The sequence below is a fragment of the Vespa mandarinia genome, chromosome 2 (genome assembly GCF_050613455.1).
Source record: "Vespa mandarinia isolate Hongniang chromosome 2, ASM5061345v1, whole genome shotgun sequence".
Lineage (NCBI taxonomy): Eukaryota > Metazoa > Arthropoda > Insecta > Hymenoptera > Vespidae > Vespa > Vespa mandarinia.
In genome coordinates this window covers 15,227,956-15,255,205 of record NC_140811.1, presented here as the reverse complement: position 1 = coordinate 15,255,205, position 27,250 = coordinate 15,227,956, and the positions used below count along the sequence as shown (strand labels likewise).

Sequence of the window (27,250 nt, the reverse complement as noted above, 5' to 3'; positions counted from 1 at the left end):
TTAACGGCTATGTAGCGCCCATTTAGGCAAGAAGAAGTTAACGTATCGTCTACTTCCCTTTAGAAGCAAAAACGTGTCTTTGCGAATACGAAAGGAAGAGGTAAGAAGAACGAGAAGCAGTAGCAGCACCAACAGTGCCAATAGTAACAACAATAACGACGAGTTCGAGGAAATAGAAATAAAGAAAGACGAGTAAAAGCGTGCCGTAAGCGAGCTCACGCTGACAAGAAACGATCGGATGCACGCTAATGCACTTAAACGAAAGCACTATCGTTAAACTTACTAAACGACTGTATCGAAAGCTTCTCCGTAGAAAGCGAAGCTCTAAGACGACACGCATAGTATCGTTCAGACACGTATTCGCCTACTTGAGCGTGTATGAGGCCAACATCGTCATCGATCATCCAACGTCACGGTAGGGTGGCTTCGGTGTAAGTATATCAACGGGGGATCGGCTCTTTCTTCCTCATTTTTTGCCGGTCGAGTGCTCTTCTCCCCTCTCCTCAAATAAGAGAAGGCCCTCTCTCTCTCTCTCTCTCTCTCTCTCTCTCTTTCTCTTTCTCCCTCCTGGCATTACTACTCGGTGAGGCTTCCGGTTAGCGGCGACTTCCGGTTGGCGGTTCGAACGCACCGCCTCGCGGCTTCTCGCTTCCGGCCTTCGTCGAGGGTGGAAGGAGGTCGTCATGGATACCGAGCTCGTGGCAACACCCCCTGGTCACACCCTCGCCAACATGGCTGCCCTCCCTTCCTTGCCCTTCCCTTCCCTTCCCTTCCTTCCCCGTTCTTCTTCTTCTTCTTCTTCTTCTTCCATCATCCTCTTTCTCGCTCGCTTTTCGCAAACTCGCGTCGAGGATTTTGCTCGAGAAGAGAGGGCGGAGGCGAGAAAGCCTGTCCGTGGATGGAAATCGTCGATAGAAACCCCATGGGGCATGGCTCGCCGTTCGAAGGACCCTCGACCCTACGAGTGCCACTCGTCTCTTTCAACGTGCAGTACACGGAGAAATGCTAGCTCCTCCACGTTCGCCCTCCTCCTCTTTCCTCATTTCTCTTTCCTCTTTACCAAGCTAGTATGCCGCTATGAACGAACACGTACACGCTCGTTATACAAAATTTTTTGCGTTTGAGAGACTTCGAGTGATTTCCAATTATAGCTGTAGACCGTGAGTAGTTGCGGCTCTTTGCCCTTTGATCGTTAATAGAATCTATCGAATGGGTAAAGGGGGTTTATAAATCTTCCTTCAAAATTTCATTCACATGGGACATTTTTTCTTCTAAACTTCATTAGAACTTGACTAATTTAATGAGAGAACAAGTCGTTTTCTCTTTTTCTTTTTTTCTTTTCTTCCTTTTTCTTTCTTTTTCTTAAGCTCGACAATCCTTTGTTGGAATACAGAAAATACGATAGGAAAGAGACAGGAATGAAGAGAGGACAGAGAGGGCGAATTTACTCTCTCGAATCAATATGCATAGAGGACCACGGAAAGGTCATATTGATCCATCCAAATCCCTATAGAAATTAACTCTAAAACGTTTGCCTGCCCCTTTCGTTGTTACCATAGTTCCAGACGCGAGCACTCATTAGAACGTTTATTAATTAGTTGAAACCGGGTTGCTTTACTGATGCAGAAATTCGTTGATACCTCGGAGATTTCTCTGCTGTAATAAACAAAAGAAAAAAAAAATGTTTAGACCTTTGTCTTTCTCTCTCTCTCTCTCTCTCTCTCTATTCTCTCTTCCTCCCTTTCTCTCATACTCTTTACTCGCGAGTAAGACCACCGAAAGAGGAAATATCAAATGCTCTCGAAATATTTCAGTTCGATGGACCGTAAATTTCGAATTTTCGCAATTTCGAGTCTTGGTCATTGATTCTGAGAGATCCTCATCAATTTTTCAAACTCATCATCGATAATTAATCCACCGTGGTAACTTATTATTATCATTATTATTCAACATGATGGCTCGAATTATTCCCGATTTATCATCTGAGCGAAAAGAAAAAGACATGGAGGTAAGTAGCGAATTCGATTCCTGAAATAAGAGGAGAATGAAATTCGAGATTTCAAAGGGACATCCGTGGTACTCGCGAAGAATGGTGGTGCCATTCGAAGATCGCCGTGTTTCAGGAGCGATTCAACAGTACTCGTCGGGGGTTGCTTTCACGAACGCCTCGGCATTCGTCACGGCAGTCGGCGTAAAGCCATCCAAGCGATAAGAATCGTCGATTCTCGAGGAGACGCGGGTCCAGGCGTCGCGACGCCAACGACGACGGACGATAACAACGAAGAGCAGGAGGAGAAAGGAGAACGACGAGGAGTCGCAGTGAGCCGAGACGCGACAAAAGAGAGGCGAAAAAGCGGCGACAAAAGGTCGTCGCCGGGTGCACTCGAGAAATCTCCTCTCGTGGAAGGGAAAAAAAATTTGGGCGTCGCGTCGTTCTCGAGTGGGCGCCGCGGCCCGAGAAAAATCCATACCAGAATATAGAGGAGGCGGGGTGAAAGAGCCGACGTCGACGTCGACGATGTCGAGGGTGCTGCCACCCGCTCTGTGTTACAGCCTGGGTCCCCACTCCCCTTCTCTTTCTTCTCTCTCTCTCTCTCTCCCTCTCTCTCAACATTTTTCGGGTGCATGCTAACGAAAATGATAATTCGTCGGCATGGCAACGGCCGACCTACCGCATCGAATCTCGTTCGCTAGCTTGAACCCACCCCTTTTCCCTCTCTCTCTCTCTCTCTCGCTTTCTCTCTCTCTCTTTCTCATTCTCTTTCTGTCTCTCTCATACAGGATCCAAAGCACCGGCCTACTTCGTCCCTCGCTTACGATACCGAACGAATGGCGCTCGCGAAATCGTGCTTTCTTCTTTTCGAAGATCTCCAACCGGGCTACTGCACTTGCCTCTCGCTCTCTCGATCGAAAGAGACCGTACTGCGTACACTGACGCGAGGAATGGCGATAGGAGAGGAAGAGGGTGGAAAGGCATTAGAGAGGACCCGGACTCGGTTGGCATGGCAACGAGCCCCAGGAGACCTCTCCTTTTACCCTACACACCCGCCATTCCTCACTTGGCGAGGATGACACTCGCTATATCTTCGGAGAGGGTGGAAAAGAGGCAGCTGGATAACCTTGAAAAGCACCTTCTTTAAGACCACCGAGCTACCAGCGCCGCATCAAGGGGTGCGCGACGAAAGGGAGCTTTCGTCGAGAGCTCGAGTATCGACGTGCGGATGCACTCGGCCGGGTACTCCTTCCATTGCATTGTAAGCATATACCTTCGACACACCACCGACACCTCCACCACCTTATTCATCAGCACATCGCAGCCTCCGTGCAGCAGCAGCGAACGCAGCAACGGCCTCTACTCTTGTTGCTATGCGAACACGAATTGCCCTGCGAACTACCTAACACTTGCTCCGATAAATTTCTCTTTCTCTTTTCCTTTTTTTTCCTATCTTTTTTCTTTTTTCTTTTCCCTTTTTTATTCTTTTCTGTTTCTTTTTCTTTTTTTTTCTTTTTTTTGTTTTTTTCCTGTCGGAAAAGATGAGCACGAGTAACGGGAATAGAAAGAGAATAATAAGTCTTTTCTTCCTCGGGCGACATAACGCTGTGAAATAAGTATAACGAGCCCTTCCCATAATAATAAGGTAGATGACTTCGATAATATGGATCGTAGAAGATTGTAGAAGCCATGATCCACATCGATAACCAATTTGTCGCGATCGTAAACGACGATTAAAATTCACATTCTTTTTTTGACCGGGGAGGGTTCTTATATATACCTACGTGTTAATATAAGCTCTACTTATATAAAGATACGTAGATATTACTCGAGAATTCGCGTACAACGCGCCAATAATTACACCTTAATGAAAGACGTTCCCTCCTGTCGCATCGTTGCTTGTCAACCGTCGAAAGTAGACATGGCAAATTCGTCGTTCCGCCTTCCATAATAAAATACATCGGCGTCGTAAAAGCGGCATTATACTTTCTTTTTTCTTTTTTCTTCTTCTTCTTCTTCTTCTTTTTTTTTCTTTTTTTTTTGTTTTGTTTTGTTTTTACCTCTCAGATCTCATCAATTCGATGCGGCAAGGTAAGAGTAATTTCTCTGTCGGCTGGATAAAGAAAATGACGTTCCAATGTAAGACGCTTGAAAATGGGACTTCAGACGAAATTAATTATACATATCTATCGAACTCGATGATCTCTAGCAGTTTGAAAATAATATTTTTTAATCGATCAGACATTTTAATTGTCGTTTGTTTTTTTCTTATTATTGAAATATACAAACGTAGCAACATTTTCGATTAATTACCCGAGAAAATAACAAAGACGAGCGGAACGTAAGATCGAATTGACGATGAGTGGAATTGATCCTTTTATCAATGTCATCGCAAAAAGGATGTCGCGTTGTCGCTATGCTATCGTTAAGCATATCATTAAGTACATAATTAACAGACAAGGCGGTTTAAAATTTCATTCACAAATAAGATAACGGGTACGTTTTCCTACTACGCACCTGTCCATCCCGTTTCCATCTTCGTTTTTCTTCAATAAAGATATTACTATCTTCGTTTTATTCATGAATTTCTTTCGAATAAAGACTAAGTTGAAAGCAGCTTCGATGTTCCGTAAGCGAATTCATTAATGAACGATCGACATGAAGATCTTCCACGACAATAAAGATTAGCTGCGTATACGTACGTATGAGCATACTTATACATACATATATATATATAAGTGTGTGTGTGTGTGTGTGTGTGTAATACACGTAAATCGCCATTCCAAACAGGTTTTAATGAAGTCCCGCAAAAATGAAGGCGAGAAAGAAAATAATCTTCAACTTTTTATGCGTTTCGTCTTACCCTATCATTATAATACGCGTATTTCTATAAATGACGAGTAGTTAAGAAAAAAGGTTCGGTGCAATTTTCGTAGATTGTTACGTCGGTAAAGTGTAGCGAGCCAAATATTTTTTACATCGTGGCAGGTATCAGTCGGAGGGAGGTAAAAAGACGCGCGAGTCGTTGGTTAATTAGCGTGTCGGGACTTTCATAGGGCGATAAATCATACGGGAGGTACAACGTTCTTTCGACGGCACGAGCTAACTTTAGGACTCCATGGACTATGCGGTAGCAAAGACGTATGACCTGATTTATAGCACGATCTACGTTACGTGACCTCAGAGTTACTTCTTGACACGCAAATATTTTATTTTTAATTTTTTTCTTTCAACTGTAAAAAGAAAAAGAAAAAAAGAAAACAATCAGAGGAGATAAGAAATTCCAAAACTATTTCATCTGGCATGAACAAAACGATTATGTCTTATAATATATTAATATTAATATCTGCCTCCCGTATATATCCCATTTGAAACAACGTCGAACGGGCAAACAAAAAAAGAAACGTTTCTTTCGTAGAATTGAATTAATCGAAAGAAATTCAAAGTCATGACGTGAATCGGAAGTAGAACGTCAGATAAAAAGAGAGTGTGAGCGAAAGCGAACTGACACATGAAAATGATATAGTATTATGATATAGGTAAGTACATAAGAGTTCCACGGACTCGACTCGTATAACGAGGAGTTCCGAAACGATAGCTATCTCATTGCATTAACGAATTAACGAAGAAACGTAAGCTCGTCTCATTTCTTACCTCACGATAAAATGAGTTCGTAGAATCAATCTCTCATTCTTCTTTTTTTTTTTTTTTTCTTTTTTCTTTTTCTTTTTTTTTCTTTCTCTTTTTTTCCGGTGGCCGATTATAGCATAGAAATAAAAATTATACTGAATTCTCTTGACAAACATACGATCGAACGTAGGAATGACGTTCTTATAATACAACGATCTCTATTGAGATTATTTCAACAATGATTTTCCGAAGGATAGTCATTTTTTTCGTGTGCAACGAGAGGAGCGAGATCAAATAGGTTGTTCGAGCCACTCCCAATGGATTACGTGAGCGATTCAAGCACAGGCGGTTTGCAACGCTGATGTATTACGTGTACCTGTACGTGTACACCTACACGCGAGAGAGCCTGGACCAGTCAAGCCGGTCTTTCGCTCGGTTCCTGGTTCCTGGTTCCCGGTTCCTGTACCCCCGCATGCAAAACTTTCAAGGCAATCTTCTTCCGAGCGGCACACTCTGCTCCGGCGACTCGACACGATTTTAAACAACGATGCGATTCCAACGATTGAGATTCGACTATTCCAATTGATATTAACGAAATCGTTCTACCTTATATGACCTTTATCGATTAGTATCATACCTTTCTCTTATTATTATATGCTTAAAACACATTTCATATATTTTCTCAATAACGGAGCTAAGCTCTCGTCTATCTTGGAAACGAGCTGCGGTGAGTTAGATTAAGTTAACTTTCGATCGAAATGTCGGCTTTAATGGACAAGATATTATTTACGGATATTACTGTTCAAGGTGAAAGGAGCCGGTGTACCGATGTATATAGAGGAAATCAAAAAGACAGCAATAAATGCGATAGCACGGTATCGTTATGAAGCGGAAATGAGTCGATTTGAAAATGATCAGCTCAATCAGGGAATGGTTTACGCGATTCTAAAACAAACATTCCTTCGATATCCCGTCGATCGTTTTCCATCCGCAAATTGCAAACGATTATGCAATCATAATGTATATTCGATTTTCGATTCGCAGAATAATTCGATCGGTAATAATTAACCGGAAGTATCCGAGCCTACCTTTGTAATTTGACGTATCGTTAAAATAGTTCATTAAATGCCATGAACGTTTTGTAATATTCTTTTTATAAAAAATGTCGTTTTTAAAAGATTGTGCGTTATTACGATCAACTTTTATCTCTACGATCGAACGTGAAAATGAATCAAAATAGATATATATATATATATATATATATATATATATATATATATATATATAAAAGGAAGAAGAAGAAGAAAAGAAAAAAGGAAAGAAAGGAAGAAAAAAAAAAGAAAAAAGAAAAAACAATCAGAATAAGAAGAAGAAGAAGAAGAAGAAGAAGGGACTGTACTCGAGCACAGTTCGTATACCATTGAAAAAGAGACGTAAAGCGACCATTGAAGACAAACGCGCGAGTCTCCGTCTCGACGATGAATCGAGTCTCACGGGTCTTGAACGGAAGAACGGACGAAGACCGGTCTCGTCTTGTTCGCGCCCGTCGTTGCGTTTAAACGCTTCACCAAGTATCCCACCTACGGATTCTCGCAATGTTATCGACAACTATGCCTGTTCTAGGTAGGTACCTCGTAGCTGCCTAAAAAACAAAGATACTCGAGTAATACACTACGTGTAGTATGCGTAGGAGAGTGGCCCTCTTGGGCCAGCTGCCGATCGCATTCATCATGATAGATCGGTTCTTTCCTTCCAGCAAATAACAGAAGAACAACGATGTGCTTCTGCTGGCCCACCTACCGTTCGACATAATGATATCGACGACGGCTCCCTAGGTAGGTAAGCGCACCTGAACGAACTCGAGTCATGGTAACGATACATGCCTCGCAAAAACCAACGACGTCTATGGAAAATTAACGATTCTACCGGTCTCTGATCTAACGTCGTACTTATATGAATGGCGATCAAATTTCATCCTGTTAGAACGTCTTGAAAGAAAAAGAAAAAGAAGAAAACAAAATTAATCTCAACACTATGTCACGTTCGATCTCTGCATTGAAACTTTAAATATTAATTACTCCCAATAATCTTCGAGATCGTGAAGATTAAACTATTTTTTAACGTACGTAGTTAAATCAATGAACGACGTATTAATAAACGAGAAGTACCGATATATACATTGGAACAAAAAAAGAGAAAAAGAAAAATCAATGCCTCGTGCAATATTATCGGAGCAATGTTCGAAGTGAAAAATCGAATAGGATATCGAGACTCGATGAAAGTGAATATTTACTACGGCTACCGACGGCGGCCTGTTTTAGGCCTAAAACCTCGGCTACGCTGAGAATTATTAATGAATGTTCGCAATTATCGAGTATTAATAATCCTAACGATTGGCACCAGTTCGAGCGTCGTGCACTTATGTATGTACATACGTACTGGCAATATATATTTTACGATCTCAAAAATACTTAGGTATATGCGAATTAAAAAATCAACGCGTTTCTCCCTCCATTTGTCACAATATAAGATTAATCGTATCGTTTGTTCTTATTGTATTTCGGACTTTGCATCTGATAGAAAAACAAAACTGGCAATTAGCCGTTCCGTGAATTGCATCAATGAAAAATTTGTCCGACACGAAATATTACGAGTTCTCTATCTTCCCGCAAAACTCGGGCGGCGCCCGTACTATGCATGATAAATGCATATACTTTCGCGGAGAAGACATATATGGAGATTCAAAAGAAGCCGAGGTAACTAATGTAAGCATGCGATCGATGTTTGTCAAACTGCAATATTTATATACGTCAGCCAGTTAAACGGTCGCACTCGAGTAACTAACTACCGACACTCGACATAAAGGTAATATTGTAATACAAGACGTTCGTATGCGAATAATTCGTGGGGGCTCGCACCTAAATAACAATTTTTCGCACCTATATTAGAAAATATATCCACGGTCTAAAGATATAAAACGGGAAAGAAAGAAGAAAGAAGGGAAAGAGAAAGAGAGAAAGAGGAAAAGAGAGGAAAAAAAGAGAATGAATAACGGCGCGTTGTATTATCATCGATCTTAGAATCATGTACGATCGCGCGCGAATTATTGCGAGATTCATAGAAAGCTAACGGCGAACTAATTGCACATAAATTTACATAAAGGAAAACATTTCATAAGCCACCACCAATTGCATGTCTTCCGACGGAAAACTCGCTAAGCCAGGAGACAGATAGGATCGTTCACGTTCGGCGGTAGCCATGTTGTTAGAAACGATAAGTTCAGGCCTCGTTCTCAAGATAAACGAGACGATAATAATAAACAGTATACGCGCACTCGCGTTGCTTTAAAAGGGGAGAACTTTTAAATTATTGCAACGTGTCTCACCTTATCATTTTGCATCGCGTCATGTATTAGGCTATTGTAAGGCCGCGTGTGGCCCAGCTGGTGGCAGGTCCTTCGTTTAAATCTGCCTATTATCCAATACGGAAAATTATTATGGCAAGCGTCGCGCGTTCTCTCGTGTTAGTCGTTCCAATAATAATTCCAAACGCACGGAGAATTAACGAAGTCTATCGAGATGTCAGAAACCGAAAGTCGATTGCATAGTTTCATGCCACGCCATTTGACTTTTCCATTTCGATGAAAGCGGCGGCACTCTCTCTTTCCTGTTCGCTTATAGTTCACCAGACGTCATAACGAAAATCGTAAGAATATAACTGGATTATATTCGACTAATTTAATACGGTACGTTCTTTTTCGTACGATCATAAGCGACGTAAAAGATATTAGCCCGGAAGAAAGAAAAAAAAAAAAAAAAAAAATAAGAGAGAAAAAAAAAGAAACTTCGTTACGTGGCAAGTGCCTCGAGAATTGGCCATATATTATTATACAGGCCGTCTTGGCCGAATAACGAAGTGCAATTAATTAGGGCGGTACATCCTCAAATTATACGTTCCTTCTTCGATGATGCTGGCACATCTCTATATTTCAGAACTAACGGTCGGTCTAACCGTGTAAAGTGCGCCCTCTCATTATAAGGTAGTCCCACTTATCTCGATGACGCAGCTCTCTTTTTTAATCGGCCACTAACCGATCAATTGGTTCGAACAAATCTAACTGGCACACCTTGCATTTAAATAGCCACCCCTAAGATGGCTCGTACTAAGAGCAACTTCTTTACTCACTACGAGTCGTCGCGTACACTTATACGAATGACTTGGAAAATTCTAAGAATCCGCTAAGATTTGTGATATCTTTGTTCGCATCGATATCTTGTACTTAATCCTTTATCTATAATGATCAAACATTTCTAGTTTGCATCGACAATGGACATATGTACGCCGTTGATTTGTCCTTTAATTTAAGGACATTAAAAACTGATAAAAACTTTTAATATACGAAATACAAGAGGTTTCGTAGATAATTTTAATCAGAAAAAAAGCCAACCGAGACGTGCTGTAAAACAAAAAAAAAAGGAAAGAGAGAAAAAAAAAAAAAAAAAAAAGGAAAGAAAATAATTTACAAGAACCGTGTCTCATAACCGCGCGGTCGCTACCACTAGAAGGTTGTTAACGGACGCACAGTTAACTAGCGTAATTATGAATTTAATGCAATCACAATTACCCGGCAATTTCCTTAAATCAGGAAATTATGCTTTTCACGGTAGACAGGCGGAACTATAAAAGATTCATATATTTTTCCTGCTTTTCCTCTTCTTTATCCGTCGGACTTTCTCCACAACAACGATGACAACAACGACTACGACTACGACTACGACTACGACTACGACTACGACTACGACTACTACTATGACGACGACGATGATGATGACGACGAATACGACGACGACGTCGATGACAAGATCTTATTCGTCACACGTTCCGACTATCGTCGTCTCTCCGAAACTCTAGTACCTATAAAGTAACGTGTGCTCGAGCATCACTCGCGAATTTTAGTACCTACCTACCTATAAAATTCCTCTCTTGCCTCGCCGACTTTTTTCGTGTCCTCGACGCCGATACGATCAGGATCACGTCCTGATTTCTCCAGAGACCAAAAAAATATATCTGTCGGGGAAGGAGAGAGTGAAGGAGCTCAAGGATCCTCCAAAGAAGCCGAAGATAAAAACACAGAGCTAATAAAATGCAACATAGTTGCACCGTATAGTTTGTACGTGTCGGTAGATAAGTAATCTAAGGAAAGAATACTTTTTCCAAGTTTTTTCTAAGAATAAGGAAATCTATCCATTTGTAGATCGCATGAATCATTATTATTACACGCGATAAACAGTTGGATACGAACACATTGGTAGTAGGTATGAAACGATTCGAGAAAATTAAGCGGCCATTTGCATTTATGTTGAGAAATTAATGAAGTAACAGTCCACAAAGCTCATTAAGATGATACCTACGGTAGGCAACGCGTAACGCATCGTTATGGGCGTTGATTGCGTATGTGTAACCTGCCTTCTCGACCCCATAAGAAATAGGCTTAATTGTAAATGAAGCGAACTGCAATTTACCCCGTTTAATTGAAAACACGCACAACAAGCAGCGCTGATTACTTTCTTACGTAGATGTAAACGATAACCACGTAGGTATGTACTTTCCCAATCGGCCGAGAAGAGGGGTACAATGACTTCTCGAAAGATGAGTCTATACAAGAAAAGGGTTGGTCGATAATTCTAATAATTTCCAAGTATAACATCTTGGACAAGTTATGACAGAAAAATTATGAAATGTTCGATATAAAGATAAAAAGAGAAATAAATAAATAAGTAAATAAAGGAGTAAAGAAAGAAAGAAAGAAAGAAAGAAAGAAGAAAACGATCGAGCTGTCTTCTCGACATAAATTTTTCTTTTCTCGTCGCAAAGATACCTTGGAAGGAGCAATAATTGGGAAGGAAGGAGGAAAGAGTCAAGGATCGGTAGCATCTGGCCAAGAGGAGACTCAAACTGGCAAGAGGAAACAGGTTTGCGGTACGGATACGCGATTAGCGATCCGCGGATCGACGGGTGCGAACGTTTTCTCGCGTTTCTTTCGACGGGCAAGGAGGAAACTCGTAACAGGCATGCCGGTGGTACACGTGTAGACACGCGCGCGTTACAAGACGAGGCGACACGCCGACGTTGCAAGCCGACGTTGGAAGCCGACGGTGGAAGCCGATGGTGCAAGCCGACAGTGCACGCCTATGCAACGCGCGTTCTCTCCTCTCCAGGAGAACGCTTCTTTTGTCGAGCCGCGAATGGCGCGAATCGCCGAGACCTGAGAGCAAAGAAACACGGTTAATAGCGAAATTGTCGAGAGAAACGCGCGAGAGGGCCGACCGAGAAATCCTGTTAAGGATGGAATCAGTCAACGTCGATTAAGTTCAACGAGTGCGATGATCTTGATCTAGCGAGAAAAAGAGAAGAAGTCTTTTCTCCTTCTCTCGCACTCCTTCGACGAATTCGATTTTTCAATATTATTGGAGACTCCCGATTGGAAAAGACGACTTTTTCTATCACGGATTTCCAAGATCCGAGACGTTCAAATGGTTTACATCGGTGTCCCGTGTTTGTATAGATCTTATGGAAGAGAAACGATCGTAAGAAGATCATAGAAAGTTTCTTTGAATCACGATGTAATGGAAAAACAATCAAGAGATAGATCTATCGAGATATTTCGATTTGTCTAACGACGAATAATCATTTTACTTTTTTGGACATCTTCAAGTATCTCCAGATCATGATCGTTCTTGGCGATCTCGATGAGGGAAGGGAAAAAAAAGGAAGGAATCTAGAAAGAGAAGAGACGATAACACCGGTTCAAAGAGAGGAATGAGAAATTGTGGAAGGAGGATAAAAATGATTATTTCTCGAGTAGAGAAAAGAAAAACGGAGAGATCCACGGAGGTGAGCGCGCGTTGGGTATTCCACAAATGGTAAATGGGAACCTTGTTAAATTTTATTGGCATTGCTGAACAGGCACATTCGGAACAAGAAGAATCTGATTCCATTAGGGGGACCGTAGTGCCCCTCTTTCCTCAGCTTTGGTCTTGGACGAATGAGACGAAGAAATAGCAGGAATCAGAAGAAGTACGGAAGGAGCTTCCTTGGAAGGGGTGCACTCCCTAATTGTACCGATCCAATTATTCTGAAACTCCGACGTGATCTTCTCGTGTTTCTACCGAGAATACCGCGTGCCCGCGCGCAAAGGGTAAGACAAAGCGAAGAAAATATGAAGCGAGGAACAGAATAAGAAACTTTGCCTCGTAATACGGTGCGTGATTTACTTGTACGTATAATAATATAAACTCGTTTGTACTCCTTTATCAGAACGCAGCCATTTATTTATTCATCTTATCCAATCAAGCGAATCTTAAAGCCTTTGAGACATCGACTCGAGGACGACATTACGCTTGTCTTCCACGTAGACAGACGACAAACGATTCGATCGAACGATCAAGATTATCTCCGTTTGGAAGTTCTATACGGCATCAATCGGACGAGCTTGTCATTCAATAACAATCAGAAGCTCTCGTCGTTCTAAATCTCATATTAGGAATAATATTATAGAATTATGGTGTGTTACGTTTAAAATGGTAATAATAACGTCATAATAACATCTTAATAAGAAGAGAAATTTATGGAGCATAAAATTATATTTCGTACGTTCTATCGTATACGCACTAACGTATACGTTTTTCTATAATAAAGAAAGATAAAAATAATAAATAATAAAGTGCCGTACTCGAAAGGTGTGACGTAAAGATCAAAAAAAAAAAAAAAAAAAAAAAAAAGAAAAAAGGAACAAAAATAAAAACATCTCATAGAATTTTGTTGCAAATAAAATGAACGTAGTACGAATTAAAGATACCAAAGTTTATTAAAGGAAAAGAGGAAACTCGAGTCGATGCACGTTCAGCGAGCAAGACGAATGTTTACTTTACACGCACCTCTATTCAAAGTGCCGGAATATATGTGAAAAATGTAAATTTGCAAAGAAGAAACCAGTCGCACTAACCGCGCGTGCCGAGTATTCCAAATTTACATCGTCAGCAAACGTATACGTGCTCGTTCGAAGAGAGTGTATGAGACAGAAAGAAAAAGAGAAATAAGAAGAAAGAGAGAGAAAGAAAGAGAGAAACGTACACTATGAAAGTGGCAACCGAGCTTTCTGTCTCTCCCTTAGCAACGACATTCATCCTACCTCGTTCATTAATTTCCGCGGTAAGCGAAAAGCTCTGCTAATTGGATGCTTTAATGACGTTTTCCCTAATTACGCGCTGTCGATGAAAACATGTGAAAAACAGTGCATCCTACTTACAAGTCGAAAAAGAGGAAAGAAAAAAGAGAGAGAGAGAGAGAGAGGAGAAAAACATACCTACTACTCACACGTGGAAGACTTCATCTTTCTCTTTCTATGTCTTTTTTTCTTTTTCTTTTTCTTTCCCTATCTCTCTCTCTCTCTCTCTCTCTCTCTCTCTCTCTCTCTCTCTCTCTCTCTCTCTCTCTCCTCTTTCTATCTATCTTTTTCTTCCGCTTTCTCTTTCCATCTTTCATTCTTTCGTCGCCTCGTCCATTATCGTTATTAATGTTAACGCGAGCGTTTAACGACCGTACATTGCTTTTTTGAAGACAGAGGATATACACCGTGGCTTTAATGTCGGGAAAGCACGAAGGGAAAATAACAAGCAGGAGAGAGGTGAGTAAAGCGTGTATTGAGGACTGTAGTCGGAACGCGCCGTGTTACGTTTCTAAAAGTCACAGAGAGTAGGGTGAAGGAAAAGAGAGCGAGAGAGCGGCTATTGCGATTCTTTGAGCCGCTGCTAAAAAAGCGCTAAAAGCCTGGGCATTCTTTCGATAAACGCCTCCGACGGTGGTACCGGCATTTTCTACTCGGCTTTTTCTGTTTATCCTTTTCCCTCTTTCTTTCGTGCCTAATGCACCATGTCGTAGTCGTACCTGAAAGTGTCTTCTTTGGGACGGAGAACAAAGATGGTGGCTCTACTTACTCTTAGTACGACAATAGGCGAACGCCTCTCCTCGGATCTTCTCTTCTACGAGATTTAAACATTTTTCAACTCCAACGCGTTTCCTATTCGACTCTTATGCTTTTTCGTTGGAAACATTAAAAATTCTAAATCAGTGACAAACTCACCGATACGAGACGTATATATGTATGTGGACGATATTTTACAGGATTATAACTCGTAAAAAATAAGGAGTCGAGGAAGGATCTATATTTCAGAGGCATCCTTATTCTCTCGGCAGGACGCACTTGCACGCAGACCGTTAAGGGAGGTTAGTTACGTTGGTCGTCGGTGTGAATTGAAGAACAAACGAGGACCGGTTCCATCGAATCGATCTACCCGACAACGAAAAACCTACCAAGTTACGTGTTGTCGCGATAAGGTACACGTTTGAAAGAGAAAATATCGAAGGAACGTCGACATAATCGTTAGGTTGTAGAAAAGCATTCCAAGACGAACAAGAACGTAAAAGTAAATTTTTCTTTAGGATCACACTCCCCTGATATAAAATGTAGTCTAATTTTTCGATCGTTCAACCTACCAACCTATCGTCGGTAAAATATTTTTCGGTGTTTGTCGTACAATCGTCGATTTTAGGATCATCGCCATGGAAAAGCGGAGACAGCAGTAACAGGGTGGGGGGGGAGGCTACTAATGGCGGTGAACCGACACTGTATCTGGTCCAAAGACCGGCACGACCCACGTCGGTTGGTTGGAGAGCTCGTAAATTCAATTAGTCGGCGAATATCTGCCGGACCACGGCGAGCACCGACCTTTCCTTTTTTCGTCTTCGTCCTCCTCTTCTGCTTCAGCTTCTTCTTCTTCTTCTTCTTCTTCTTCTTCTGCTTCCACCTCCTCATCCTCCTCCTCCTCATTCTCATCCTTCTCCTCATTCTCATCCTCAACCTCCATCTCTCATCCCTCTTCTTATTTCGCCGCTTCTCCCTGTGCTTCTTCCAACTTTTATAGTCCTCCTTCTCTTTATCTCGACCGAGCGGGAATTCGCCCACTTTTGTTCTTTGTTCAACGCCACTTCCTTTTGCTTACACTGCCCTCCATGCTTCCTCCTTTATTCCTACACCCGGTCGCGTCCACTTCTCATTCTTGATGCTACCTATTTTTCGTCGGTACCTCATCCGTCGGTCTTTACTAACGTCGAAAAATTCCTTATCGAGTACTTACGAACGTATGTTGTTGGAACGGATGTTCCGACCTAGGTTCCGACCGGTTAATATATCACAATAAAACCCGCACGAACGATCGATAGTTAGCATCCTGAATCCTGATGAATACGACGCGCATCCACCAATACTCAGACAACTTTGATCACGGTGAAAATCCCGTCCGTACAAATACAGTACGTATACAACACGGACAATACAACTCAGCATGCTACATTGCGTAGGCGGGTTATCGGTCATCGCTCTTGCATAAGACGAGAAGACGAGGAACGATATTCCACTGCGGTACGATTTATCGATCTTGTATCGAGATGTGCCGATTACGCTTTCGACCCGAACAGAAGCGAGCCCGTCCATAGAATCGATTCAACCCGCATCGAAGCGCATGGATTCCTTTTTCTTTTTTTTTCTTTTTTTCTCTTTTTTTTTTTTTTTTTTATTATTAACTCTTTATTTCACAAAATTGTAATTCTCGTGTGTATCGGTGAAAGTTTCAATTTTCGATCGACATGAGAAACTTATAAATTTCTCTGCGATAAGTTCGCTGAGCGAAATTATTTCCGTAATTGCATCTTAACTACCCATCGTTTAAGGAAAAGTAAAAGAGAACGAGAGAAAAGAAAGAGAGGAAAGAAAGAAAGAAAAAAAAAAAATGAAGGCGAACGTAATGACTTCTACGTGAATGTATGGATAAAATAAAGTACCTCGCATGAAAGCGAGCTGAGCCATTCGCAACCGGACTATCTCAACAATAAAATGAGCCTGGTGTTTATCTACCTACGCGAGAAAATTTCGCAACGCATAGCCGCGATACGAGAAAGACGTTTAATACGACTTCCTGTTGTTTCCTCCGTCGCTACATCCCCGTTTACACCCTTCCTTACCGGACGAGTATTACCGCATCGTCGACCGTCGACCGTCAATGAAGATCCCAGTCTACCGACAAACGGACCTGGATTAACGCGTCAGGATTTAATACGATCTCGTGCTCGTCTGTCAACCGTAGGTATAAACAAAGCTACGTAAGAGAATATCAGTTCGGCACGCGAAAATATATCTAATCTTGAAATATCCTTCAAAATCGTAAATAAACAAAGAAAGGAAGGAAACAAAAAAAAAACAAAAAAAAAAAAAAGAAACAGGGAAAAAAAGAGGATAATAAAAAAGACAACAAAAACACTAAGGTATTCACAGTCGAGTCTATCGTCACGCCTACGTAATCTGTATTACAAAGTCTCCTTTACAGATTGACGTTAAAACTGGAAAATAAGTCTCGTGGGCGAATAAGTCGGAGACGATGCGTTATTTCGTTCGCGGCCTCGCTATCGTAACACTCGTTGGCGCAGCTAACTGACGAAACGTCGCGTTGGTATGTTGCAAGAAAGACACACGAAAGAAGAAGCCGTACCTCGTTGGCTTATATCGCTTTAACATTTCTTTACGAGTTCGTATTTACTTCGTACCAGTCGTAACGCCACCTACGAATTTATTTATGTATGCATATATGTATGTATGCACGGACTTTTTAAACAAATCACTCTTACGAAACGTAAGAACTATCGACTATTTCTCTCTCTCTCTCTCTCTCTCTTAGACGAATTAAAACGGTAACGATCGTAAGTTAGAGGTCTATCGTTAATAGACCGTATTAACGACGGTATCGGCGATAAAAGAAGCACTATGTCAAGGACGCCTGGATAATCGTGCTTGCTATTCCTGTCTAGGAGACGGGAGAGATAGGAATCGTTTTCCTTTCGCGTGCTCAGTGAACGCTATCGTGAGAGATCTTTTTTCGCATATTCATTTTCATGCTTTCCCGAGTAACCTAAATAATAACAATAATTTTTAATGATTTTAATTATTTCGACGTGTTAAGTTTTTGAATATACATTATATATGTACGTATTTCTATATAGACAGGACTATGTGCGGCATAGTCAAGAGAGCAAGATTACTCCGAAAAGACTTTAGCTCGAAGGCGAAGGTGCGTCGTATACGAAGCGAGACAGAAAACCGGTCGGGCGCAATAAAGTTCGCGTTTTAATTCCGCGGCGCTCGGTGCGGTGTAAGTGAATTTAAAAGGCGCGCCTTATACCTGCATTTACTGCGCAGTAAAACAGCGCGCCGAGCCTCTAATAGTGCGCATCCGCCGACTAAAGTTTCCAAGCGCCAACGTTCGTACCATGGGGCACTTAGAGGAACGCTAGCAACCGTGAAAGTACCCCAATCAGCCGATAGGATATCTATTAAGGTATATTAGAGCCACCGGTTCTTTTCGATAAATTACTGCTTCCCTTCGGCTCCTCTTCTATCATTCCCTTCTTATTCATTGTCGATCTTTCCGCGCAACGATCACGATAAATCTCTTATCGACCATTTATTTTTACATAGAATTGTCAATCGTTTATCATTTATTCTCGTGACATTACAATTTTATTTTATTCCTTTTTTCAAACGCTTGTCTTTGAACTGCTTACAAAACCTGTATACGTATACGTAAGTGTTATATATGAATATGTATGCCTGTATACGTATATAGATAAGAAACACGAAAGTAAAAGCCGAGGTAAAGATAAAAAAAGTTAAAAGGAACAAATTGAAAGGAACGTGGTTAATGATAAAATAAAAGTCTATTCGCTTGGCGTGGCGTGGTGTTGTTCAAAATAGCCGTCAAAATTTTATATCCGGGGACATAAAAATGACGACCAACCTTACCTCATAAATTCGACATCGAAGTCGATATTTTTAACACGCAGGACGTCACGAGAGATATCGGCCTAATTAGGATAACTCCGTGATAATTAAACAAACTGCTGAAACACTAACTTTTAAAATATACCACAGTAAACAGTTCATTTTCGTTTGACATAAAGAGCTCGTATAGATGCGATTAAACGTATTAGTACAAATCGACTGATAGCTCGTATCGACTCCATAAATGAAACGAGTTCCTTTGACCGACGTATCGACGACTATTTTCTTTTAATAGTCCCTTCTCCCGAGTAATAAATTTTATCCCGAACAATTTCCTCGATCGTCCGGTGAATAGACAATGCCGAGAATCACGGGGAAACGGAATTCCCCTTTGCAGGTGCACGATGCAAAGGACGATCGTTCGAAAGGAGGAAGGATCTTGTAGCATTGAATCGTAGTCGAAGTCAGGTTCATCGGGCCGTAACAACGTGGCGATCGTTCCCGTTGCACGTAAGTACATACATCCACAATGATATCGCTTACACTGACATAGAAAGGTAGTAGACGATGAATAGAGCGAGAAAAAGGGTGTCCGCTGTTTCGAGTCGGCGAAGAGCGAAAAAAAAAAGTATCACGGCAATTAATCTCGTATTTTATACGCGGTAATGAATCGAGATATTCATCGTCTACGAAGTATCTTCGAGATTCGGTTGCCCGACTCGGAGAACAACCGCAGCGCGATCAAGAAGGTAATTCGTGTTACGATCTACGAATAGATCGAAATCATTTACTTCGGTTACGCTTCGTTTAAAGGAAAATGGCAGAACGTAAATACGCTTTGTATTTTCTACTTTAAGAAGAGATTGAATAATTCATCTCCTTCGTCGAAGGATTATGCGTGTTTTGCGACGATTGAAAAGATGAAAAATATTTATCTCAATGTTATCTAAAGTATCGTACGAACGAATGAGACTCGTGAGAGAAGTTCATTATCGCGTAAATGATACGCGTTCACGTTTTACCTAGCGTACTCCGCAAAATAAAAGAATATAAATTTTAGAATTGAGCGAAAATTTATCTCAACTCTGACACATATACCGGCAACCCTGACTATTTCCGGCCAAGGATTTCCAGTTGCTTATCGTTTAATTAGAGTCTAAACCGTTTTGATCGATACCAGTAAGATCATTGTTTTCGTTTTACCTGTCTGACGATGTCCGATCTTGTTTTCTTTCGTGGGTTGTAAGATCTTCTCGGGCGATCGCGATGACGGCTCGAATTCTTCAAAAAATATCACTTCCCTCTGACCTTCAACCTCCTCCTTCGGGGAGGAGGAACAGATTTCTGAAGGATAGAGATAGAATAAATCGAAAAACGACGGTGCAGAGGCGAGAAAGATCGTTGGTCACGGCTGTTGATTCTTTGCCTAATTGGATATGTTCTTATGTAAAGGAGACAACCAACGAAATGTGACTTTCGAGATATCTTTTACGAGACACGGCACGGAAGTTGAAGGAGCGTTTAAACAAAAAGTGTAGAAATACGTGGCAACTTCGACGTAGGTACGATGAATTAACGATAGTGTCTATAATTAAGGCGGGGCCTGAGTCAAAGGCGAAAAGGAAAGAAAAAGAAAAAAAAAATGAAGAGAAAGAGAGGAAGCAAACAACGAGATTAAAATTCACACTTTACAACACGTTTTCAGCGGGCCCGGAACCAACTGGTAATTATGTGTGGGATAAATTTCTACGATGGGTTTAATTCATCGAGTAAATATTGCGAAGCGATCCACCCACATTTGATTGTCAGCTTTGCTACCTACCACTTAAATGTTAAATGTCACGCGGCAGCTGTCGCTCGCGCGATGCACGATCTTTCGTTGTTCCTAGCAACGACTCGCGCCTACGTTCTTATTATAATATATTCCGCTTTGACTTCCATGAGCGAGCGCCTCGACAAATCACGCTTCGCTTAGCGAATACGTTCGGCGATGGTAAAACACGCGATGCCAGCGCATACGTAATCGAAGTTGAACGAAGTTCGTTTAACAACGATCCAACGAAGATAAGTTGACCAAAGTACGGCCCAACTTCTTACGAATAATTAATCTTAATCGATCGATCGTACGGTTGGTATATGCATGGTATATATACACATGTAGACACCTATCGATCTTGGCACCTATCGAGCACTTGTTAACTGCATCGAAGAAAAATTATACGAAAAATATATATTCGTTAATTGGATGGACGTTTCCGTCACATAGAAACGGGACTTCTACTATGCTGCCTGATTAAATATACAACGTGCCAAGGAGGAATAACAGGAATTATCACGATGATAATGTTTTATAATCGAACTTCATGACCCAGTTGCGTCAGGTGAGCCGAGGGACGAGTCTTTACCTCCTTGAGGGAAATCGCAAGAATAATTGGCGAACGAAAGCGTCCAATTAAGACACCTTAATTATGGGAGGAAGGGAAGTCGGTGAATCTTATGGAACCTCGTCCGTCTTATTTCTTCTCTTTTTGACACGGCTGAACCTTTTCTTCATTTCTACACTAATCGGCGACGGCCTTCATCCTTAATTACTTTCTCAGTCAGTTAATTGCGATTAAGGAACGTGCTCGCCGGTAGCTGGATTCTTAAAAACGGATCAGTTGATACATTCCCTTTCATTACTGTTAATTGTGACTACCTTAATTAATTCGCGGCAACCAATGAACGTAAGTAACGCGACCGCAGTTTACCTTTGCGGATATCTTTCTTCTCGCTTAAGAACTCGCATCGTTGACTCGCTTGCAACAAGTTTTCTGGTGATTTACAATCTAACAGGATTCTATGAAACTGTTCGTGGTAAGCTGACAGGAAGCAATTTACCCGGCGATTCAATTTTACCACTTCGTTGCTCTGTCGAATATGTAATCGAAGTGGTATTAAATCGTTTTCATTTTTTTATCCAAGTCTACCTCCATGTTTCAACTCCTTAAAAAGTATACAACGAATGTAATTCGTTTGGCATCCATAAGAATCCATCCTAAGTCTGTACACGAATCTCGAAGGCCGTGCAGGAGCCGTGGCGCGAAACGAGTCTCGGCTTAATAAATTATGCATCGCTCGCCCTTCTGACATTAAGCCGAGTTCGGGCATTGTCTTCGACGGCCATTGGAAGCGCGTACTTACAACCATTGTCGGCCAGCCGGCGTAACCTTTGTCTCCGATAATAAATGGCCGTCTCGTGTTGGGAACCAATGCTGATTCGATCCAACAGCCGGAATCGGGGAAAATGTGACACGAATTTAAATAATACGCTTAATACTACACGTCATTAAAACCCTAGAATATCAACAATAAATACAAAAGGGGGTAAAATACCAACTCAACCGTGAACAGTTTTATAAATTTGAGGTCACGCATAGATATCCCACGAATTCGTTCAACCATTTCCTCATTGTAAATACCTAACCATGTACATTTTATCTACGTTGAAACCATAAAGAGAGCAAGGAATATAGTTTTTAAATCGATAAATGCTCGACAATAATTCATCATAATACGAGCCGATATATCGTAGAAAGAACGTTTCAGCGAGTCCTTCCTATGCTTTATTTTCTCGATTTTCTGAGATCCACGTAGAATTCTGAGGAAGATAAAATATAAATCACTCGGTACGTTGTTAAAGACAGGTAGGGAGAAGGTTTTTCGTTTTCTCACCGGCTAGCCAACTAGCAAGTCGCTCGACTTCCGAACGCGAACATGGAACGCGGTGGTATTATACGCGCGCGACTGCATTGCGTCTCCCTCACATTTTTACATCTAAACGCGATCGCGAGGGGGATGGCGGCGTACGAACGTACGCACGCACGAACGAACGAACGAACGAACGAACGAACGAAAGAACGACAACGAGCCGACAACCTTAGGCGGCAACGAGCTCGAAACGAGTTCGCATTTGTTTTACAAATGGACTCGAACACGATCGAGAGAGCAAGACGCGCGGGGCAATAAATGCCAACGTGATTTTATGACACGTTCAAATGATTTTTCGCAGCCTCCGAGTACGAGGACAAGAGAGAGACAGAGAGACAGACAGAAAGAGAGAGAGAGAGAGAGAGAGAGAAAGAGAGAGAGAGAGAGAAACTTGGCAACTCTCTTTTTTATAGCTTTTACAAATTGTACAACATAGTCTTCACCAAACCCAAAATAGTTATCGTTCAATACAGGTGTGAATATCAACGATCCCATTCATCATTTATTTCTACTTTGATTACTGATTTTATTGTAGATTTGTCATGAAGAAATATCGAAAGCAGACTAAAGTTCAAATCGTCGAAGATCTTAAGTGAGATCGATAATACCGTACAGGTGTGACCCGCTTCATCGAATCGATATCCCCTACCGATAACGATCGTAACAAACGTTACTCTCATTTCAATTCGATATCCCAGACGATACTCCAGACATCTAATTACATCTAATTAGCATCATCTGCTTCACGACGAACAGTGTCGGAGTATTATACTGTAGATCGTAGAATATATAAATGTAATCGTTTAAGAACATCTTTATACGTAGATATAGTCATTAGAATCTAAATAATTTTATCGTTGATTAACATATCTATCGTTCAACGTCGATCTTTTTTATCGATCAACGAGTGTAAGTACTTAAATCGTCGAGCTTGCATTTTTGTTACATTAAATCCCTTACTTGGATGAAAGAAAGAGACCAGGATGATTCACTTCGATAGCATCTGTTTCAACACGAAGTAAGTCTCGAAATCGCGAATAAGTTGATGGCCGGAGTCTGGCTGTTAGCATCGAAACGAAGTTGAAGTTCCAAGACGAAAAACCGTCGGTATTTCTGTGCAAGATTGATGCAGATTTTTTGTTTGTCTCGAGTGGGACCGGTAAAAAATGCATTGAACTTCCAGGTTCCTACGATATCGCGCGCGCGAGCGCGCTCCCTTTCGTCGAAAGAAGAAGGACGCGTTCACTTCTGACTGTCCGTGGAAGGTAGTAGTGCCATAAGGCTATATACGCGCTTGCCCGTTCACTCGGCACCGGACGAGCGGTAGCAAAGGGAGCGCGCCGCATTTTATTTCACCTCTAATGATTCCTCAAAACAAGCTTCATGTCCAGGACGGCTACGCCGTATTTGGCGCGGCGCTTTTATCGCAGTGTTTTCTGCCTGCCCGCGGCGCGTATCGCACGACGGCTACGTCCGACAGGTGGGAAGTATCGCTCTCAAAGTTCCCCGAACTTAAAAAGAAGCTAAACGATAGAATACCGTTATAATTTCAAGAATTCCTCAGGATTTTATTTTTTATCTTTTTTTTGTTTTTTTTTTTTTTTTTTTAATATTTAACTATTAAATCGTTCCTTGGATGATCCGATAAAATATAAACTTTGTAAAATTAATAAAGCATATTTGGCTGCAAAAATTGGGTATATTTAATCATTGATCTTCGTTCTTCGTTGGAGAACGTTTGGAGAGAAAGTCTCATGGCAAAGAGCTCACCGGAGGCGACGAGGTAACGTAATACATAAATCACGAATACGCTCAATTAACGCGATTTTTCGTTAATTAATCGACCGGTAGTCATGTCGCGTTCTCTCTCTCTTTCTCTCTCTCTCTCTCTCTCTCTCTCTCTCTCTCTCGCGTGCTACGATAAATACTTAACAGGTGCTCTGCAAAAGGCGAGAGTCGATTCGTCAAGTTCGCGTTCGAAAGCACGGCAACCTCTGACGGTCTGTTAAATCGCTTGCCATTCGATTTCGTGCGCACGGAAAAAGCGCAGTTCCGATCCTCGCGGAAAAGGCTAATGCGAGAAAGAAACGGGAAGAACTCGTTCGTAAAGCGTGCGTTTATATGGCTCGACAGCCGCGACTCTCCGTAAGAGCAAAAACGTGCGCCCTTTGCGAGAGATAAAAAAATTAATGACGATCTTAGACGAACGTACGTAGGTACGTGCTTTTCGTTAAGGTGTGTCCAGAACGTGGCTAAGAAAGTATTTGCGAATGATATTATGAGCAGTAGATACCCGCATACAGGTCGAAGCGGATCGAGCTCTCGCGACTCGACTCGAACGAACTGGACGCACCTTTAGCGCACATTTCTCTTTCGACCTCCCCGCTTCTCCCCATTTCCCTCGCCTATCCATCTCCCTTTTTTTCTCCCTTCTTTATTTTACTCCTTTCGAACGTCCGTAAAAGTCGAAAGTTAGAGAGGTGCTTGGAAAAACGAGACCACAACCGTAGAAGGTTTCAAAGACAGAAAACTAATTACAGAAAAAGAGCGTAGCCTGTCTTTCCGAGCGAACGAAGCCTCGCATGAACCAATTAATGCCGTTTAACCGACGACCAACCGGGCTTAACTTCTCTTCGATAAACGAATCAATCAGTGTCGTCTTCCTCGTCTTCCATATGCCGATCCACGAGAAGCGTGGATATTAAGGAATAAATAATTACGTTCATGCGGCCACGACGCAAGAGCCTTACGTTTTTGAGCTACGCTTTGAACCCTCGTCAGAGTCAAAGCGTAGTAATTTATTAATCTTGAGTACGTGTCATGCATAGAATCCGCGAAGGCAACGTGGTTTGCCTGGCTACGTAAGCACTCACGTCGGCCTGTTACCGCTTGTAGAAAATTTTCGTTCGAGTGACTCCTCGACGATCCTAGAAACGACGGTACGATGAACTATCACTCCTGAGTAACTACTTAGACAACTACTTTCGAAAGATCAACGAAAGATCTTTTCGAAAATAAGGCGAGCCACATGCGATCGAATAGCAACGAAGTTTATACTTGTTCCCTCGCTTGGCAACGCGTCATTAGATACAGCGAGCAAAGGAACAAAAGGGAACAAAAGGATGCGGATGTATGCCGGTGGTTTTGGTCCGGCTTACTGTCGGGTGACAGTACAACCGACATTGACAAATTCACCGTGTACATCGTATTGTCCTTGCGCGTTTTCTCTACTTAAGAATGGCCTGGGAGTAAAGAGGAGGAACCAAAAAATCGAAGAATAATTTATCCTCGAACGAAGAAAGTTCAGAAGGTTAATCGAATAGCCATGTCCGTCGGAGCGATTTAGCACTGCATTGCTGCTAACCACGGCAGCACCGCAAACCGATGTCCTTTACCTACAGCTGATCGAAGAAACTGAGTACTCAAGCGAGTTAGAGCCTACTCGTGATTTCCCTATCCGTTTAATCCCTACCATCGATATATTGAGTTAAGTTATCGTTTGGTTAAAATAATTTTAAAGAATTTTAAACGTCTTTATTATATCTGCCATTTGTAAAATAATTTTACAACGGATTTTATATTGGAATAATAGAAGCGAGAGAAATAAATGTTACCTATGACTACTCTACGCCATTGGCATCCTTTTCTCGATTTGGCCCGATCCGTGAGTAGCTCGTTTCGCAAGGATCACGTTGATTCGCGAGATAAAACGGATTGTTTGCCAAGCAACCGTCGATCCACTTCTTCGTTGGCAGTCTCGACGCCCACGAGAATGCTCGCATATGTATGTACATATATACATACATACATACATACATACATACATACATACCTACATACATACATACATATGTACGTACGTACGTACGTACGTATCCCGAGATTTTCTCTATAAACCTTTGCTGCCACGTTTGCTCTTTGCAGAAGAAGAAGAAGAAGAAGAAGAAGAAAAGGAACAGTAAAGAGAAAGAATAATAAACCGAGATCGTTTCTCGAGCTATACCGATTACGCGCGTACTTGCTCGCTCTTTTCTTACTCACGTGTCGCTCGACGAACATTGCGTATACGGCTTTTACCGCGATAGCTAAAGTTTTTAAATGTACGAAGACTGATGCCATGATTATTAAAACGCGAGTTCGAAGCAGCGATCGAACGTTATTTCGAGTGCAAAGCTAACACAAACCGGAATCGTTTTCGATTTCTCAAAGAGATACGAGAGTTCTGGTCGTATGTAGACTTGGGAAAATAATCGGAGAGAGAGAGAGAAAAATAGAGAGAGAGAGAGAGAGAGAGATTCCTCGAAGATAGATGGAGTACCATCCAATTTGAAATCACGCGACTGACGTAGATTCGTACCAAACCATTAGGAAGAGCATCTCTTCTATCCGTTAGAAGAATCTTCAATACGTCGTCGATTAATTACTGAAGACTGTCAATTAACGCCAACATCGAGGCATACCTTTTTAAAATTGTCTTCCTCATATATTCTAGTGTTATCGCATGGAAAATAAAAAAAAGAAAAAACATATATTCTTATATGTTTTGAGATTTTAATCATTATCATTCCGAAGCTTTAAGCCAGTAGCTTGTACGAAGTCGAAAGAGAACTCGGAAGCAGATGGCTCAGTCGTTAATTATTAATAAGTACGAAAGTACGAAGTATACAGTAATCAATTAACAAACGAGACATGGTTTTAAGCGAGCATTTGATTCATCAGCAGTAATACTTCGTAAGTTTCGAAAGAAATATTTTATTCGTATTAAATGGAGGAAGCGATGGTAATGTTGACTATCAATAATCAGTAATTAATTACTGATCATGCACGAATGCTCGATTGAAATTTTTTAAAAAGTTTGTATAAACTTGGTCTACGTTTAATTAAGTATAACGCTCACCTGCCGATTATTTTTTGTGAAGTTAACGCGATCGAATATTCGATCGGTTTAATTTACGAGGTAATTAAAAATCGATCAAATCGTACTTGAA

At 41.4% G+C, this 27,250-nt stretch overlaps 1 protein-coding gene and 1 long non-coding RNA gene across 4 annotated transcripts in view; one reads left to right on the top strand and one right to left on the bottom strand.

The window, feature by feature from the left end:
- The window catches only part of MESR6 (misexpression suppressor of ras 6), a 450,575-nt gene that overhangs the window by 411,035 nt on the left and 12,290 nt on the right, over window positions 1-27,250 (bottom strand). The gene's annotated exons all lie outside the window — the stretch shown is intronic.
- The window catches only part of LOC118441528 (uncharacterized), a 76,863-nt gene that overhangs the window by 39,133 nt on the left and 10,480 nt on the right, over window positions 1-27,250 (top strand). Inside the window, exon 2 of the long non-coding RNA XR_014981845.1 lies at window positions 18,910-19,022. This is a non-coding gene — a long non-coding RNA (uncharacterized LOC118441528). The remainder of the gene's footprint in view (window positions 1-18,909; window positions 19,023-27,250) is intronic.